The sequence below is a fragment of the Schistocerca gregaria genome, chromosome 9 (assembly GCF_023897955.1).
Source record: "Schistocerca gregaria isolate iqSchGreg1 chromosome 9, iqSchGreg1.2, whole genome shotgun sequence".
Classification (NCBI taxonomy): Eukaryota; Metazoa; Arthropoda; class Insecta; order Orthoptera; family Acrididae; genus Schistocerca; species Schistocerca gregaria.
In genome coordinates this window covers 167,539,831-167,559,616 of record NC_064928.1, presented here as the reverse complement: position 1 = coordinate 167,559,616, position 19,786 = coordinate 167,539,831, and the positions used below count along the sequence as shown (strand labels likewise).

The window sequence follows — 19,786 nt, the reverse complement described above, 5'->3', positions numbered from 1 at the left end:
GGTGTTACAAAAAGGTACGGCCAAACTTTCAGGAAACATTCCTCACACACAAATAAAGAAAAAATGTTATATGGACATGTGTCCTTAAACGCTTAATTTCCGTGTTACAGCTCATTTTTGCTTCGTCAGTATGTACTGTACTTCCTCGATTCATCGCCAGTTGGCCCAATTGAAGGAAGGTAATGTTGACTTCGGTGCTTGTGTTGACATGCAACTCATTGCTCTACTGTACTAGCATCAAGCACATCAGTACGTAGCATCAACAGGTTAGTGTTCATCACGAACGTGGATTTGCAGTCAGTGCAATGTTTACAAATGTGGAGTTGGCAGATGCCCATTTGATGTATGGATTAGCACGGGGCAATGGCCGTGGCGCGGTACGTTTGTATCGACACAGATTTCCAGACCGAAGGTGCCCCGACAGGAAGACGTTCGAAGCAATTGATCTGCGTCTTAGGGAGCACGGGACATTCCAGCCTATGACTCGCGACTGGGGAAGACCTAGAACAACGAGGACACCTGCAATGGACGAGGCAATTCTTCGTGCAGTTGACGATAACCCTGATGTCAGCGTCAGAGAAGTTGCTGCTGTACAAGGAAACGTTGACCACGTCACTGTATGGAGAGTGATACGGGAGAACCAGTTGTTTCCGTACCATGTACAGCGTGTGCAGGCACTATCAGCAACTGATTGACCTCCACGGGTACACTTCTGCGAATGGTTCATCCCTCAATGTGTCAATCCACATTTCAGTGCAAATGTTCTCTTTACGGATGAGGCTTCATTCCAACGTGATCAAATTGTAAATTTTGACGATCAACATGTTGTGCAACACGTCATCAACACAGATTTTCTGTGAACGTTTGGGCAGGCATTGTTGGTGATGTCTTGATTGGGCCCCATGTTCTTCCACATACGCTCAATGGAGCACGTTATCATGATTTCATACCGGATACTCTACCTGTGCTGCTAGAACATGGGCCTTTACAAGTACGACACAACATGTGGTTCATGCACGATGCAGCTCCTGCACATTTCACTCGAAGTGTTCGTACGCTTCTCAACAACAGATTCGGTGACCGATGGATTGGTAGAGGCGGACCAATTCCATGTCCTCCACGCTCTCCTTACCTCAACCCTCTTGACTTTCATTTATGGGGGCATTTGAAATCTCTTGTCTACGCAACCCCGGTACCAAATGCAGAGACTCTTCGTGCTCTTATTGTGGATGGCTGTGATACAATACGCCATTATCCAGGGCTGCATCAGCGCATCAGGGATTCCATGAGACGGAGGGTGGATGCATGTATCCTCGCTAACGGAGGACATTTTGAACATTTCCTGTAAGAAAGTGTTTGAAGTCACGCTGGTACGTTCTGTGGTGTGTGTCCATTCCATGATTAATGTGATTTGAAGAGAAGTAACAAAATGAGCTCTAACATGGAAAGTAAGTGTTTCCGGACACATGTCCACATAACATATTTTCTTTCTTTGTGTGTGAGGAATGTTTACTGAAAGTTTGGCCGTACCTTTTTGTAATACCCTGTATATGGGTTGAAGATCATTATGTAACTATTGGTTTTCCATAAAATACAATATTTAAAAACAAATAATATGAAAAACATTGCATAATAAATTACGCAGTTAAAGAAATTATGCCTTACTCTGCAATCTGGTACCACTATGATATTTTACAGTCATAAAATTCCTGAAGTAAGTAGCAAGGATTTGCAGCTAACCAACTGAATAATTTTTTCTTTAAATAAATCAAATGGAGCTTCTATCCATTCTAGTGCAGTTTGTTAAACATCTTCATACCCACCACTTCGTAGCTGTTCAGTGACTTGGATAATCTGTAGTAAGGTATGTCAAGATGGCTACTATTTTTCTGTTTCCATGAGAGTGTACATCTCTTCTACGCTGGTATTCTGATAATTTGCTCTTTATATGTCTACATTTATACTCCGCAAGCCAGCCAACGGTGTGTGGCGGAGGTTTTTTTTTCATTTGTTGTGTTTGATGGTGATGTTTCTTGACGAGCATCACTTTCCCTGTTAAATGTAGATGGTGACTGGATGGTCTGGCATTCTCCCAACTGTTGTTCAATTCTACATTCATGTCTGAACTGTGATTAGCTGGATTTGTGTCTTGCCCAGGCATGAGTGCTGCCTCGTATGTGACAATGAACAGGCATAAAAACGGCAAAGTTTCCTCACATCAAACACTTCCTTGCCATAACCTGAATCATAATTTTGCTAGTCTTAAATGAGACGGAATCACAGACACAAAAACGTCATCTACACGCCGTAAAGCTTGTGATACATTGTCTCACAGGGGACTGAGTACTAAACCACATAGCTTATTGACAGAATATAATTACACCATAGCGGATAAATTACGAGGGAGTTTAGCAACCCCATCGTTTCATGTAATCCATCTTTCGCCATTCATTCGGAACTTATTCAACAATAGCAAGAAACATACACGCACAAAAAAATCAATAAAACTTTATAACCGATATTAATAACTTAACATATCCGCTACGCACATCAGCCATATGCAGTAGGGCAGTGTAAATATACATGTTTATAACAGTTAATATTTTTAAGTTGATAAACAGTGTTTGCAATTGTCCAGTTTATCATTGTTTGTGATAATTCGAATTACTTTCTTCTGAAGTACCAAAATGTCCTGAAGGTGTGAACTATTGCCCCATATTAAAAGTCCATAAGATATAATGCTTTGAAAAAAAGCAGGTACATGGTTTTTTAAATTCCTTAACAAATACACCACTCTAGACAGCCTTGCACTAATATACTTAATATGTGGTTCCCAAGTCAATTTACTATCTATAACAATACCTAAGAACTTAACACTATCCATGAAGTCTGCCACTGGCAGATCTCTTAAACTAAATACATTCTTTTGAGTTTTACTAAGCAGGAACCCGTTAGCTTGAAACCAAACTGATGCTTGTGATATTGTGTCATTTGCTGCAGTTTGGAGCATATCCATGTCTGAGCTGATATTGATAAAAGTGGTGCCATCTGCAAACAGCAGTTGACGCGGGATTCAACCGTCGTCCTCCCGAATGCTAGTCCAGTGTGCTAGCCACTGCGCCACCTCGCTCGGTGTGATCTTTTGGCGAGCGAGAGGTTGTATACGGTTGGTACGTATGGGCCGGTTGTACCACCATAAAGGAACCTGATTGGTATAGTATCTGGACAGGAAGACCTGCCATTTGTAAGTGAAAACTAAAATAATATATATGAGCTATATGCATTTTTGAAGGCTTACGAAGTGGCTTCTTCTCCTACCTAGGGGGTTAATGTGGTCAGTTCTATCGCAATAGGACCCTATGTTTGTTGTTCTGATTGTCGGACATACTATCTAGGCATCTTGATGTTCTTGTATCCGAAACAATATCAGGGGCATTGGCCAGATCGTTTTCAATCGGATTTTTTTACTAGGCCACAAATAATAGCACGGAGACAGTCTAAAATGATATAAATTAATTCAGGCGATAGCTTTATATTGAAAAGGAGTTGGAACGAAATCTGACCTGCAGCGTTTCGCGTGATATATGGAAGTAACTAACCCTCACCAGGGTAAACAACTTGGCCACTTTTCTCAACGAGTAATGTGACTAATTTTCCCGATCGGACACGAAGCCGACATTAGTGGTTCACGAGGAAACTACCAAACAAAAACATACAACGGAGTGGCCGTGCGGTTCTAGGCGCTACAGTCTGGAGCCGAGCGACCGCTACGGTCGCAGGTTGGAATCCTGCCGTGGGAATGGATGTGTGTGATGTCCTTAAGTTAGTTAAGTTTAATTAGTTCTAAGTTCTAGGCGACTGATGACCTCAGAAGTTATGTCCCATAGTGCTCAGAGCCATTTGAACCATTTTTAGCCAAACGAAGAACAAGGAACGATATTTGGAGACCAAAAGACTTTGTTAAAACACTGATACGATAAAAAAATATTACTCCTAACGTAAGTGAGGTAATTAGACTAGTAGAACTTACTTACATTACATCAGACACTGAAAATCAGAAAAGATTTTACTAAAATATAACGGAACAAACTTCTTATGTCAAAATCACTGCAATTAGTGATGGTGCACATTAGAGCTACACCGACTACTTCTCGGTAGCAGCAGCACAATTCAGGGCAAAAAATATGCAATGGCCACTTTTGCCGCCCTGGCCAATTTACCCCGCATTCCGCTACAAATTCTAGTCATATGCATAGGGAACACCATGACAGTGGTACACAACATGTAAACGGATTAAGCATCAAGCCATCACTTGGTACAATTGTGTTGGACAGTGTAGTTACGGAAAGACATAATGGGTCTAGCGGAAGATGTTATCTACAGTATATTGCTGAAAGGTTAACTCAGAACACAGTCAACCAGTGGCAGTTGCTGGTTGCCTGCCTAATGGCATCCAAGGACAACAAGAATTTGATTCTCAGTGTTTCATACATTTATTGATAAATATTTGAGAATTTAAAATGCTGTCGTAATTTACTCGTTAAGCAGTACGAGAGTAAGTCAATTATTATCGGCAGTTTAGTTATAATTTTTATTTTATTTTGGTGGTACTGTCTTTTACGATAATGACGCATGCTACGTTTATTTGTTGTTATATCTGCAATTTTCAAGCTGCTACGTTAGTTTCGTTATCGCTGCCGTGGCGTTAATCGTGGCTGCTCCGCTGTCTATTCGCACCGAAGAAGAGCAACGTTCAGTGATCCGTTTTTTGTGGTCTGAAGGCGTATCATGGGCCGACATTCATCGAAAACTTTCGTTACAGTACGGGAACAGCATTTTGCCACAACAGCGTGTCTACAAATGGACTGAAAAATTCCGAAACGTTTGCACGAGTGTTATTCACGATGAAGGGGCTGGACGACCGTTAACCGCCACAAATGAAGAAACCATTGAGCGTACACGTGAAATTATACTCTTGGGCAGACGATTAACTATTGACGAAGTGGCACACCGTCTGCAAATTAGTCACGGTTCTGCCTACGAATTCATCCACAAGAGACTTGCGTACCCTAAGATCAGAACCTACACTCCTGGAAATGGAAAAAAGAACACATTGACACCGGTGTGTCAGACCCACCATACTTGCTCCGGACACTGCGAGAGGGCTGTACAAGCAATGATCACACGCACGGCACAGCGGACACACCAGGAACCGCGGTGTTGGTCGTCGAATGGCGCTAGCTGCGCAGCGGTTGTGCACCGCCGCCGTCATTGTCAGCCAGTTTGTCATGGCATACGGAGCTCCATCGCAGTCTTTAACACTGGTAGCATGCCGCGACAGCGTGGCGTGAACCGTATGTGCAGCTGACGGACTTGGAGCGAGGGCGTATAGTCGGCATGCGGGAGGCCGGGTGGACGTACCGCCGAATTGCTCAACACGTGGGGCGTGAGGTCTCCACAGTACATCGATGTTGTCGCCAGTGGTCGGCGGAAGGTGCACGTGCCCGTCGACCTGGGACCGGACCGCAGCGACGCACGGATGCACGCCAAGACCGTAGGATCCTACGCAGTGCCGTAGGGGACCGCACCGCCACTTCCCAGCAAATTAGGGACACTGTTGCTCCTGGGGTATCGGCGAGGACCATTCGCAACCGTCTCCATGAAGCTGGGCTACGGTCCCGCACACCGTTAGGCCGTATTCCGCTCACGCCCCAACATTGTGCAGCCCGCCTCCAGTGGTGTCGCGACAGGCGTGAATGGAGGGACGAATGGAGACGTGTCGTCTTCAGCGATGGGAGTCGCTTCTGCCTTGGTGCCAATGATGGTCGTATGCGTGTTTGGCGCCGTGCAGGTGTGCGCCACAATCAGGACTGCATACGACCGAGGCACACAGGGCCAACACCCGGCATCATGGTGTGGGGAGCGATCTCCTACACTGGCCGTACACCTCTGGTGATCGTCGAGGGGACACTGAATAGTGCACGGTACATCCAAACCGTCATCGAACCCATCGTTCTACCATTCCTAGACCGGCAAGGGAACTTGCTGTTCCAACAGGACAATGCACGTCCGCATGTATCCCGTGCCACCCAACGTGCTCTAGAAGGTGTAAGTCAACTACCCTGGCCAGCTAGATCTCCGGATCTGTCCCCCATTGAGCATGTTTGGGACTGGATGAAGCGTCGTCTCACGCAGTCTGCACGTCCAGTACGAACGCTGGTCCAACTGATGCGCCAGGTGGAAATGGCATGGCAAGCCATTCCACAGGACTACATCCAGCATCTCTACGATCGTCTCCATGGGAGAATAGCAGCCTGCATTGCTGCGAAAGGTGGATATACACTGTACTAGTGCCGACATTGTGCATGCTCTGTTGCCTGTATCTATGTGCCTGTGGTTCTGTCAGTGTGATCATGTGATGTATCTGACCCCAGGAATGTGTCAATAAGGTTTCCCCCTCCTGGGACAATGAATTCACGGTGTTCTTATTTCAATTTCCAGGAGTGTATTTTCTGGTACTGTATGCCAGTCGTGTGGTGGCGCCTCGGAGCACACCACTTCGCGTGCCCCGCTTCCCAGCGCCCTCTACCAACACCGACTCAAAGGAAGGCCTCGGCGCTTGTTCGTGACGTCACGTCAGCTAGGCACATAGACTCACTAAATAAAAACTAGACCGCGTAATAGCGCTAGTGTCGCGTCCCCACATTGAACGTGATAGAAGCCGCTATTTGCAGGGAAATAGTGCGTAAACAGGGTTCGTTCGTGTGCTGCTTTTAATTGTAACAGTATAATGGAAGCAAAGACGAAGACGGAAACAATGTTACATTTCGTAGGTCAGTCATTTCTGATTGTTTGTCACTTTCTGTTACTTGTATGTAGTATTTTCATGGAGAAATAATACATCATCAGCGTTTGTTTTTGTTTAGGTTTCCCCTTACAAATGATTTTCTAAATAGGAAATGGATAGTCGCTACTCGGAGAGAGAACTTCCAACCGACAGCAAATCATTTGCTGTGCTCTCTCCATTTTGAAGAGAATTTTTACATGGAAAATTATGTAAATAGACGTCAACTGAAGGACGATGCTATACCGACAGTATTTGTATTTCCAACTCATTTGAAAAAGGGTATAGTGTTCTGGAAATCGTGCAATATAGGCCTAGGTCAAATAGTGTGGAAATACTGTCAGTGTGTATAATTTTGAACGTTCCTTTCCCAGTTACCAAGGCAATGAAATATATATTAAGTATGAATCAGAGGTAGGTTGAATAATTGCGTTTAGATACTTAATATGTGTTGTCAGGTGGTGACTATACTTCGTAAATGGTCAAATATTTGATTAAATGTTGCAAACCGAGCGAGGTGGCGCAGTGGTTAGCACAGTGGACTCGCATTCGGATGGACGACGGTTCAATCCTGCGTCCGGCCATCCCGATTTAGGTTTTCCGCGATTTCCCTAAATCGCTCCAGGCAAATGCCGGGATGGTTCCTTTGAAAGGGCACGGCCGACTTCCTTACCCATCCTTCCCTAATCCTATGGGACCGATGACCTCGCTGTTTGGTCTCTTCTCCCAACCAACCAACCAACCAAATGTTGCAAACTCAACCACTTTAAGAGGTGCTATCACTGTTAAAAACTAATGTGCGAATGAAATTCCTACGGTATTTAAAGTGATATGGGTTATTACAAATTCGAGTGTAGACAATACTGTGCTAAACAAAAGTAAGAGTGCAAAATGTACACAGTAGTCGGCAAAAAACAAACAGGACCTGACAGGAAAATTACGTGAATTAAATAATGATCGTACTGTTTGCTACTTTAAAAGTTTCATGTAATTATCTAATGCAAATAACTCGATGTGAACTCGCTCCACCTTGTCAGGAAAGAGCCTTACATTCTTAAATTTCGCGTCTCTATGCAGACGCATTTAGGAAATTAGGAAACTTCATTCATTTAAGTATACTCTTAAAGTAGACTCGAGTACTCACAACTTTTTTTAAACAAACATGTGTTTAATTTGTGCTTCAATTTGTTCTTGTTGCGTCTCATATACGTCAAATCACAACCCTGGTACTAGGATTCATCCCTGCAAATGGCGGCGATCAGCTGTTTCAATTGGGGGACAGTTGCCTCGCTTCCCCGCTACGGCGTGGTAGGGGCTTGGCTAGGCACGGCGAACGCCAGGTCTGTTGCAGGCAGAAACGCCTGGGAGTGCTTATCACTATAAATCTCTTATTTTTGCACAAATGTTTGGTATTGTTTTGGATTCTGCAGTTTTATTTAGATGAAAGATTTTCTTACTATCGTAAAGCTACAAATGAAGATCATAGTTCGGCGTTACTGAATCCTGTGGAAACAAACGTAGATCAATATGAGAAGATGCTTTGCCCCATTGCAAGATTCGGAAAATTTACATTCAAGTAACTATATTTACTTGATCCATTTTGTTATCGAAACTTACCCCAACCCCCTTAGAATGAACTCGTTTCTTTTATTTATTTATTTATTTATTTTCGTTTGACATAGTCACTGGAAATGTGAACTAATTTACATGTGTAAATGTCCAACTGTTGCCAGTCATTAGATTACAGTCGTTTTCAAAGAAAGGAATTCTAAACAGGAAACAAAATAGCTTCATACGTCGTAAATATTGCTGAGCTTAAACTTTTTTTAAATATGTACGTTGGGAAGATAAATATTCCCGTCTTGCAACTGAAAGGAGAAACTTCATAAGATAAAAAAAATTTATTTGATAAAACAAGTATCTCTCTTTTGCCACTTCTTCTGTCCCCCACCCCGTCCCCAAACGCGTACAATCGCAAGATATTTCATTAACATTCAGTGCTCCTCACCCCATAGTCAACCAAGACACCTAAAGAAGAACAGAAATATGTTCACAGTATCTTGTAAAAGCAACCCAGTACAAACGTGCCGCTGGTGGCCGAGCGGTTCTAGGCGCTTCAGTCTGGAGCCGCGCGACCGCTACGGTCGCAGGTTCGAATCCTGCCTCGGGCATGGATGTGTGTGATGTCCTTAGGTTAGTTAGGTTTAAGTTGTTCTAAGTTCTAGGGGACTGATGACCTCACAAGTTTAGTGCCATAGTGCTCAGAGCCATTTGAACCATTTGAACAAACGTAACTTCCTCAGATTTACAAATATGGTAAGGAAGCACGAATTCTGTTGCTGCTGGACCATGAAGTTGTTTTTGTATGTCAATCCTTAAAACTGGCGGAAATTTAAGTTCAGGAGTACACAATTTGTTAAGAAGTGTGGTGGATTGCACAATTAATTGATTGCAGAAATCTCTCAGAACAACGTGTGTTGGTCAACTACCGCCAATAGTTTCACATTTTCCTGTGTCAGAGAGGGAGACACCACCATTATGAGTATGCCTGCATCAGACCTGGCGTTCGCCGTGCCTAGCTGACATGACGTCACGAACAAGCGCCGAGACCTTCCTTTGAGTCGGTGTTGCCTCTACGCACTAGCCAGACTCCTGTGGCGGTCAACACTTTCTCCTGCTGAACTTGAACGGTACGCGCTTTCTCTACCGACACGCCTGTGGAATGCGGCGTCTTCGCGCGAAGCAGACCGTCCTTTTGTTTACGTCACTTTCTACCTCTCTGTCTGTCTCACGACCTGCAGGATCCTAGAGTGTACTCTACGCCCAGATACACAGGCATGAAAACCGTTAAGAAAGAACGTAACTACCGCGTGGTGTGTCATTGTCAAGTAACAAGGCTCGGCCGGCCGGGGTGGCCGAGCAGTTCTAGGCGCTACAGTCTGGAACCGCGCGGCCGCTACGGTCCCATGGTTCGAATCCTGCCTCGGGCATGGATGTGTGTGATGTCCTTAGGTCAGTTAGGTTTAAGTAGTTCTAAGTTCTACGAGGTGCATTCAAGTTATAAGGCCTCCGATTTTTTTTCTAATTAACTACTCACCCGAAATCGATGAAACTGGCATTACTTCTCGACGTAATCGCCCTGCAACGTACACATTTTTCACAACGCTGACGCCATGATTCCATGGCAGCGGCGAAGGCTTCTTTAGGAGTCTGTTTTGACCACTGGAAAATCGCTGAGTAAATAGCAGAACGGCTGGTGAATGTGCGGCCATGGAGAGTGTCTTTCATTGTTGGAAAAAGCAAAAAGTCACTAGGAGCCAGGTCAGGTGAGTAGGGAGCATGAAAAATCACTTCAAAGTTGTTATCACGAAGAAACTGTTGCGTAACGTTAGCTCGATGTGCGGGTGCGTTGTCTTGGTGAAACAGCACACGCGCAGCCCTTCCCGGACATTTTTGTTGCACTGCAGGAAGGAATTTGTTCTTCAAAACATTTTCGTAGGATGCACCTGTTACCGTAGTGCCCTTTGGAACGCAATGGGTAAGGATTACGCCCTCGCTGTCCCAGAACATGGACGCCATCATTTTTTCAGCACTGGCGGTTACCCGAAATTTTTTTGGTGGCGGTGAATCTGTGTGCTTCCATTAACCCGACTGGCGCTTTGTTTCTGGATTGAAAAATGGCATCCACGTCTCATCCATTGCCACAACCGACGAAAAGAAAGTCCCATTCATGCTGTCGTTGCGCGTCAACATTGCTTGGCAATATGCCACACGGGCAGCCATGTGGTCGTCTGTCAGCATTCGTGGCACCCACCTGGATGACACTTTTCGCATTTTCAGGTCGTCATGTAGGATTGTGTGCACAGAACCCACAGAAATGCCAACTCTGGAGGCGATCTGTTCAACAGTCATTCGGCGATTCCCCAAAACAATTCTCTCCACTTTCTCGATCATGTCGTCAGACCAGCTTGTGCGAGCCTGAGGTTGTTTCAGGTTGTTGTTTGCCTTCATTAAACTGTCGCACCCACGAACGCACTTTCGACACATCCATAACTCCATCACCACATGTCTCCTTCAACTGTCGATGAATTTCAATTGGTTTCACACCACGCAAATTCTGAAAACGAATGATTGCACGCTGTTCAAGTAAGGGAAATGTCGCCATTTTAAGTATTTAAAACAGTTCTCATTCTCGCCGCTGGCGGTAAAATTCCATCTGCCGTACGGTGCTGCTATCTCTGGGACGTATTGACAATGAACGTGGCCTCATTTTAAAACAATGCGCATGTTTCTATCTCTATCCAGTCCTGAGAAAAAAAGTCGGAGGCCTTAGAACTTGAATGTACCTCGTAGGGGACTGAAGACCTCAGATGTTACGTCCCATTGAGCTCAGAGCCATTTGAACCAACAAAGCTCGATGAAACTTGGACCAGGCATAAGAAAAAGCTTTCTGGGAGAAATAAGCAATGAGACGAACAGAAATGAGACTTTTATTTAGAAGGAGTAACTTTACTGAATTCACCGCGCTTTGTGATGGGGTCGTTACAAAAGGCAGAACATGGTTCTTAATAGTATGTGTGTGTGTGTGTGTGTGTGTGTGTGTTGGAGGAACTGGTAGGCCAGGTTTTTTAGTAAACAATTTGAAAATATATAGCTTTCAAGAAATATTTTTTCTTTTTTCTTTGTTACCCCTCGTACAGTATATGTTAGGGGTATAGGTACAAATATTGTGATAGCTGATACCTTAATATTTACCGACTTATGTGTATTAGTTGTTGTTTCTCTGTGTCTAACAGCCTTCCCACAGGCATATCACATAATAGGCTATCTGAGATATTCTGCGCCGTCGTAACTGCGCCTTGAAGTAAACTACACCTATCAGTACTGACAACCCGTGTTGCATCCATGCATCCACACTTCAATCGACTGACCTGCTGCCCAGGGGAAAATGAACACTAATGGCTTGCTAGTCCGCGGCTCATGCTCTTGCGGTAGCGTTCTCGCTTCCCGCGCACGGGGTGCCGGGTTGGATTCCCGGCGGGGTCAGGGATTTTCTCTGCCACGAGATGACTGGGTGTTGTGTGTCTTTCATCATCATTTCATCCTCATTCACTCGCAAGTCGCCGTAGTGGCGTTAAAGAACTTGTGGAGCGGCGGCCGAACCGCCCCGCGAGGGGTCTCCCGGCCACCAATGCCGTACGCTCATTATTCATGGCTTGCGTGAGCCACAGGTACTTGGAGGTACTAGCCAATCTAAAAACCTACTACTAATAATAGCTGTAATTGTTAGTCTGCATATGAAGTAAATACTAATGCAACATTATTAAGTGCACTGTCCTTAGACATGAATAGAAATACACTCCTGGAAATGGAAAAAAGAACACATTGACACCGGTGTGTCAGACCCACCATACTTGCTCCAGACACTGCGAGAGGGCTGTACAAGCAATGACCACACGCACGGCACAGCGGACACACCAGGAACCGCGGTGTTGGCCGTCGAATGGCGCTAGCTGCGCAGCATTTGTGCACCGCCGCCGTCAGTGTCAGCCAGTTTGCCGTGGCATACGGAGCTCCATCGCAGACTTTAACACTGGTAGCATGCCCCGACAGCGTGGACGTGAACCGTATGTGCAGTTGACAAACTTTGAGCGAGGGCGTATAGTGGGCATGCGGGAGGCCGGGTGGACGTACCGCCGAATTGCTCAACACGTGGGGCGTGAGGTCTCCACAGTACATCGATGTTGTCGCCAGTGGTCGGCGGAAGGTGCACGTGCCCGTCGACCTGGGACCGGACCGCAGCGACGCACGGATGCGCGCCAAGACCGTAGGATTCTACGCAGTGCCGTAGGGGACCGCACCGCCACTTCCCAGCAAATTAGGGACACTGTTGCTCCTGGGGTATCGGCGAGGACCATTCGCAACCGTCTCCATGAAGCTGGGCTACGGTCCCGCACACCGTTAGGCCGTCTTCCGCTCACGCCCCAACATCGAGCAGCCCGCCTCCAGTGGTGTCGCGACAGGCGTGAATGGAGGGACGAATGGAGACGTGTCGACTTCAGCGATGAGAGTCGCTTCTGCCTTGGTGCCAATGATGGTCGTATGCGTGTTTGGCGCCGTGCAGGTGAGCGCCACAGTCAGGACTGCATACGACCGAGGCACACAGGGCCAACACCCGGCATCATGGTGTGGGGAGCGATCTCCGATACTGGCCGTACACCTCTGGTGATCGTCGAGGGGACACTGAACAGTGCACGGTACATCCAAACCGTCATCGAACCTATCGTTCTACCATTCCTAGACCGGCAAGGGAACTTGCTGTTCCAACAGGACAATGCACGTCCGCATGTATCCCGTACCACCCAACGTGCTCTTGAAGGTGTAAGTCAACTACCCTGGCCAGCTAGATCTCCGGATCTGTCCCCGATTGAGCATGTTTGGGACTGGATGAAGCGTCGTCTCACGCGGTCTGCACGTCCAGTACGAACGCTGGTCCAACTGAGGCGCCAGGTGGAAATGGCACGGCAAGCCGTTCCACAGGACTACATCCAGCATCTCTACGATCGTCTCCATGGGAGAATAGCAGCCTGCATTGCTGCGAAAGGTGGATATACACTGTACTAGTGCCGACATTGTGCATGCTCTGTTGGCTGTGTCTATGTGCCTGTGGTTCTGTCAGTGTGATCATGTGATGTATCTGACCCCAGGAATGTGTCAATAAAGTTTCCCCTTCCTGGGACAATGAATTCACGGTGTTCTTATTTCAATTTCCAGGAGTGTGTCTACACTTAGATCCCTAGCACACTGTGTGGTTCCCTGCTGCTTTGCAGTGGCATTATGTGCGGCTGACGTAAGCGGCTGGTGGGCATTGACGTAAATCCCATCCTGCTTGATTGACAGCCTGATCTTCAGGCACCCAATCAATGTAGAAAATCCCTCTGATATCGAAGGAAACAATCGTCATTGCTTTGACTTTTGATTTGCTCATGCGCGCTTTGTTCTTCGTATTACGTGACTGTTCTGAGGACCTTATGTGAGCGTGTGCAACGAAGGACACCAGGTCTGTGGAAGAGAAGGTCATGGAATCTTCGTCAGGACAACGCGTCGCCCATAATGTGATGTCCGTGAAGCGATTTTTGGCGAAAACCAAAATTCCAGCGATGGTACATCCACCGTATTCGCCTGACCTAGCACGATGCGACTTCTTTCTCTTCCGAAAACTGAAGGCTGTGCTCAGAGGAGCCAGGTTCGAGTCCGCGAAGGAAAAATCGAACAGCGTAACAGAAAAGCAGCATTGCTTCCAACAGTGGAAAATTTGCATGGAACGGTGCATGTGTCGGGGATGGGACTATATTGAAGAGGACAACATTTCAGTTGTGTAAGTTTTTTCAATAATGAGCCACAGCATGATTCTGGTTTCTCTATTGCCACAAATCGTATTCCCCCCCCCCCCCCCCCCCCCGCCAAAATCACCCTATTATATGAGTCAAGGGATGGACAGTCACTTACCTGTCTACTGATGACGATAAACCAAACCTTGACTTATTACAGACCTCCCATAACGAAACTGAGCGCCGACCTCGTTATCGAACATTTTTCCCATTTGTCTGCACATGATCTGAGCTGGACTGTGCCTTACGCGGTCGCCATTCCTGGAACCCTGCTGAAGTTTGAGACTCCCTCCACTACATTTCTACACTCATCAAAAAAAGTTTTGCATCGCCTCGGTTTCGAGAGTTCCGGAACCTGTGCGGAAAATTGGAATAGAGATCAACGTAAACATCATTTACGTCCTCTTTATTGCTCATAAAAACCACGCATTGCATTTTGTACCACCACACAGCCAGAACTTCAGAGGCGGTGGTCCAGATTGCTGTACACACCGGTACCTCTAACACCCAGTAGCACGTCCTCTTGCATTGATTCATGTCTGTATTAGTCGTGGCAACCTATCTGCAAGTTCATCAAGGCACTGTTGGTCCAGATTGTCCCACTGCCCAACGGCGATTCGGTATAGCACCCTCAGAGTGGTTGGTGGGTCACGTCATCCATAAACAGCTCTTTTCAATCTACACTCCTGGAAATTGAAATAAGAACACCGTGAATTCATTGTCCCAGGAAGGGGAAACTTTATTGACACATTCCTGGGATCAGACACATCACATGATCACACTGACAGAACCACAGGCACATAGATACAGGCAACAGAGCATGCAGAATGTCGGCACTAGTACAGTGTATATCCACCTTTCGCAGTAATGCAGGCTGCTATTCTCCCATGGAGACGATCGTAGAGATGCTGGATGTAGTCCTGTGGAACGGCTTGCCATGCCATTTCCACCTGGCGCCTCAGTTGGACCAGCGTTCGTGCTGGACGTGCAGACCGCGTGAGACGACGCTTCATCCAGTCCCAAACATGCTCAATGGGGGACAGATCCGGAGATCTTGCTGGCCACGGTAGTTGACTTACACCTTCTAGAGCACGTTGGGTGGCACGGGATACATGCGGACGTGCATTGTCCTGTTGGAACAGCAAGTTCCCTTGCCGGTCTAGGAATGGTAGAACGATGGGTTCGATGACGGTTTGGATGTACCGTGCACTATTCAGTGTTCCCTCGACGATCACCAGAGGTGTACGGCCAGTGTAGGAGATCGCTCCCCACACCATGATGCCGGGTGTTGGCCCTGTGTGCCTCGGTCGTATGCAGTCCTGATTGTGGCGCTCACCTGCACGGCGCCAAACACGCATACGACCATCATTGACACCAAGGCAGAAGCGACTCCCATCGCTGAAGACGACACGTCTCCATTCGTCCCTCCATTCACGCCTGTCGGGACACCACTGGAGGCGGGCTGCACGATGTTGGGGCGTGAGCGGAAGACGGCCTAACGGTGTGCGGGACCGTAGCCCAGCTTCATGGAGACGGTTGCCAATGGTCCTCGCCGATACCCCAGGAGCAACAGTGTCCTTAATTTGCTGGGAAGTGGCGGTGCGGTCCCGTACGGCACTGCGTAGGATCCTATGGTCTTGGCGTGCATTTGTGCGTCGCTGCGGTCCGGTCCCAGGTCGATGGGCACGTGCACCTTCCGCCGACCACTGGCGACAACATCGATGTACTGTGGAGACCTCACGCCCCACGTGTTGAGCAATTCGGCGGTACGTCCACCCGGCCTCCCGCATGCCCACTATACGCCCTCGCTCAATGTCCGTCAACTGCACATACGGTTCACGCCCACGCTGTCGCGGCATGCTACCAGTGTTAAAGACTGCGATGGAGCTCCGTATGCCACGGCAAACTGGCTGACACTGACGGCGGCGGTGCACAAATGATGCGCAGCTAGCGCCATTCGACGGCCAACACCGCGGTTCCTGGTGTGTCCGCTGTGCCGTGCGTGTGATCATTGCTTGTACAGCCCTCTCGCAGTGTCCGGAGCAAGTATGGTGGGTCTGACACACCGGTGTCAATGTGTTCTTTTTTCCATTTCCAGGAGTGTATCACAGTCATGTTCGATAGGGTTCATGTCTGGAGAACATGCAGGCCACTCTAGTCGAGCGATTTCGTTTATGAGCACAATGGGGGCGCGAATTGTCGTTCATGAAGACGAATGCCTCGCCAATATGCTTCCGCCAGGGTTGTACTATCGGCTAGAGGATGGCATTCACGTTTCGTACAGCCATTAGGGCGCCTTCCATAACCACCAGCGGCGTACGTCGGTCCCACATAATGCCACCCCAAAACATCAGGGAACCTCCACCCTGCTGCACTCGCTGGACAGTGTGTCTAAGGCGTTCAGCCTCACCAGATTGCCTCCAAATACGTCTCCGACGACTGTGTGGTTGAAAGCATATGCGACACTCATCGGTGAATTCGGCATGTTGTTAGACCCATCTGTACCACGCTGCATGGTGTCGTGGTTGCAAAGATGGACCTCGCCGTGGACGCCGGGAGTGAAGTTTCGCATCGTGCAGCCTATTGTGCACAGCTTGAGTCGTAACACTACGTCCTGTCGCTTCACGAAGAGCATTATTCAACATGGTGGGGTTGCTCTCAGGGTTCCTCCATGCCATAATGCGTAGGTAGCGGTCATCCACTGCAGTAATAGCTCTTGGGCGGCCTGAGCGTCGCATGTCATCGACAATTCCTGTCTCTCTGTATCTGCTCCATGTCCGAACAACATCACTTTGGTTCACTCCGAGACGCCTGGACACTTTCCTCGTTGAGAGCCCTTCCTGGCACAAAGTAACAATGCGGACACGATCGAACAGCGGCATGATAGAACTACAGGCAACACGAGCCGTGTACCTCCTTCCTGGTGGAATGATTGGAACTGATCGGCTGTTGGACCCCCTCCGTGTAATAGGCGCTGCTCATGCATGGTTGTTTACATCTTTGGGCGGGTTTAGTGACATCTCTGAACAGTCAAAGGGACTGTGTCTGTGATGCAATATCCACAGTCAACGTCTATCGTTAGGAGTTCTGGAAACCGGGGTGAAGCAAAACTTTTTATTGATGTGTATAATAAAACTCATTAATACGAGTTATTTAATTCTTTATCTACCAAACCGAGTATGCAGGATTCCTAAACACAACATTTGCCGACAGGAAGTTTGATATCAGCGCACACTGCGCTGCAGGGTGAAAATTTCATTCTGGAACATCCCCCAGCCTGTGGCTAAGCCATCTCTCCGCAGTATCCTTTATTCCAGGAGCGCTTGTTCTGCAAGTTTCGCCGGAGACCTTCAGCGAAGTTTGGATTGTAGGACACGAGGTACTGGCTATTCACAATATACATAAATGATCTTGCGGATAACATCGGAAGTTCACTGAGGCTTTTTGCGGATGATGCTGCGGTATATCGAGAGGTTGTAACAATGGAAAATTGTACTGAAATGCAGGAGGATCTGCAACGAATTGACGTATGGTGCAGGGAATGGTAATTGAATCTCAATGTAGACAACTGTAATGAGCTGCAAATACATAGAAAGATAGATCCCTTACCATTTAGCTACAAAATAGCAGGTCAGCAACTAGAAGCAGTTAATTCCATAAATTATCTGGGAGTAGGCATTAGGAGTCAATTAAAATGGAATGATCATACAAAGTTGATCGTCGGTAAAGCAGATGCCAGACAGATTCATTGCAAGAATCCTAAGGAAATGCAATCCGCAAACAAAGGAAGTAGGTTACAGTACACTTGTTCGCCCACTGCTTGAATATTGCTCAGCAGTGTGGGATCCGTACCAGATAGGGATGATGGGAGAGATAGAGACGATCCAACGGAGAACAGCGCACTTCGTTACAGGAGCATTTAGTTGAAATGGTTCAAATGACTATGAGCACTATGGGACTTAACATCTGTGGTCATCTGTCCCCTAGAACGTAGATCTACTTGAACCTAACTAACCTAAGGACATCACACACATCCATGCCCGAGGCAGGATTCGAACCTACGACCGTAGCAGTCACGCGGTTCCAAACTGAAGCGCCTAGAGCCGCACGCCGACACCGGCCGGCGATCATTTAGTAATGGCGAAAGCGTTACGGAGGTAACAGATAAACTCCAGTGGAAGGCTTTGCAGGAGAGACGCTCAGTAGCTCGGTACGGGCTTTTGTTGAAGTTTCGAGAACAAACCTTCACCGAAGAGTCAAGCAGTATATTGCGCCATCGTACGTATATCTCGCGAAGAGACCATGAGGATAAAATCAGAGAGATTAGAGCCCACATAGAGGCATACCGACAATCTTTCTTTCCACTAACAATACCAGACTGGAATAGAAGGGAGAACCGACATACTCAAAGTACCCTCCGCCACACACCGTCGGATGGGTTGCGGAGTTTGGATGTAGATGTAGAAGTAGAGCTGTGAAGACGGGTCGTGAGTCTTGCTTGGGCAGCTCGGTTGATAGAGCCCTTGCCTTCCAACGACAACGATGCCGAGTTCGAGTCTCGATCCGGCACTCAGTTTTAACCTGCCAGGAAGTTTCACCTCATTGAAAGTGTCCCCGGCACAGTGAAAGACGTCGTAAAGGCAAAGGGAGAATGCTGCGTGCCGTCTTGTGTAGCGACTACTGTGTCGTACAGAGGATATGGTGCCATGGTATGGAGGTGTTTTTCGTGACTGCGGTGTACTTCCCTTGTAGAACTTAGGGAACCCGTCCTGAGGAAGAATGTGGATAGTTTTTTAGAGCATTGCATGCAGTGCACAGTACACCAACGGTTTGGGAACAGTCATCGTACAGCACAAGAATATAGCCTGTCATAAAGCGGCATGTGTAAGGCAATGGATTGTGGACAGTAACATTCCTGGAATCTACCGACCTGCCCAGAGTCCAGATCTGAACCCAATGGAAGACGTTCGCAATGGGTCAGAAAGTCCAGTTCGCTGTAGACCGAAGCGTCCAAATTCGCTGTCCACTTTTACAGTAATTTCGTGTCGCTAAATGGCCTGGTGCAAGTCTTTCAGTTGCATGCCACTTTGGCCTATCCCAGTTGTCAAGTGGGGGAAATTGGACCTTCAGCTGCAGCACGTGTTGTGTCTGGTGACTGCTCACGTCGTTGAGGCTAGGTTAAGAAGAAGACTGAAAAAATGCGTGGTGCGATCGAGATTCTCTCGGTTTCCAGCCATACGCTCTACTTCCTTTTCTTTGGGAACAAGGTATGGGCGTACTTAACACGTGCTGATAGTTGATTTTGACCAGATAGCGTATTTATTCACTGTTAAATATCCCTTGTTTTTTTTTTTTCTTCTAAATAATATCAGTTGCTCGCGAAACGAGGTAACATGTTTGAGTCCCGGTTCGTCAGACAATTTTAATCTGCCAGGATGTTTCAGCGGAAGCGCGAAAGGCAACTCTAATTTGGGCGACGAGCGTATCGGGGCCACATTACCAAATTCATGAGCAGAGCCGGACTGAACCTGGGGGGCCGCGATCGCGCCCC

The 19,786-nt window shown here is 47.2% G+C and overlaps 1 protein-coding gene across 1 annotated transcript in view; it reads right to left on the bottom strand.

The window, feature by feature from the left end:
• LOC126292165 (uncharacterized) overlaps nt 1-19,786 on the bottom strand; it is a 291,437-nt gene that overhangs the window by 7,812 nt on the left and 263,839 nt on the right. The gene's annotated exons all lie outside the window — the stretch shown is intronic.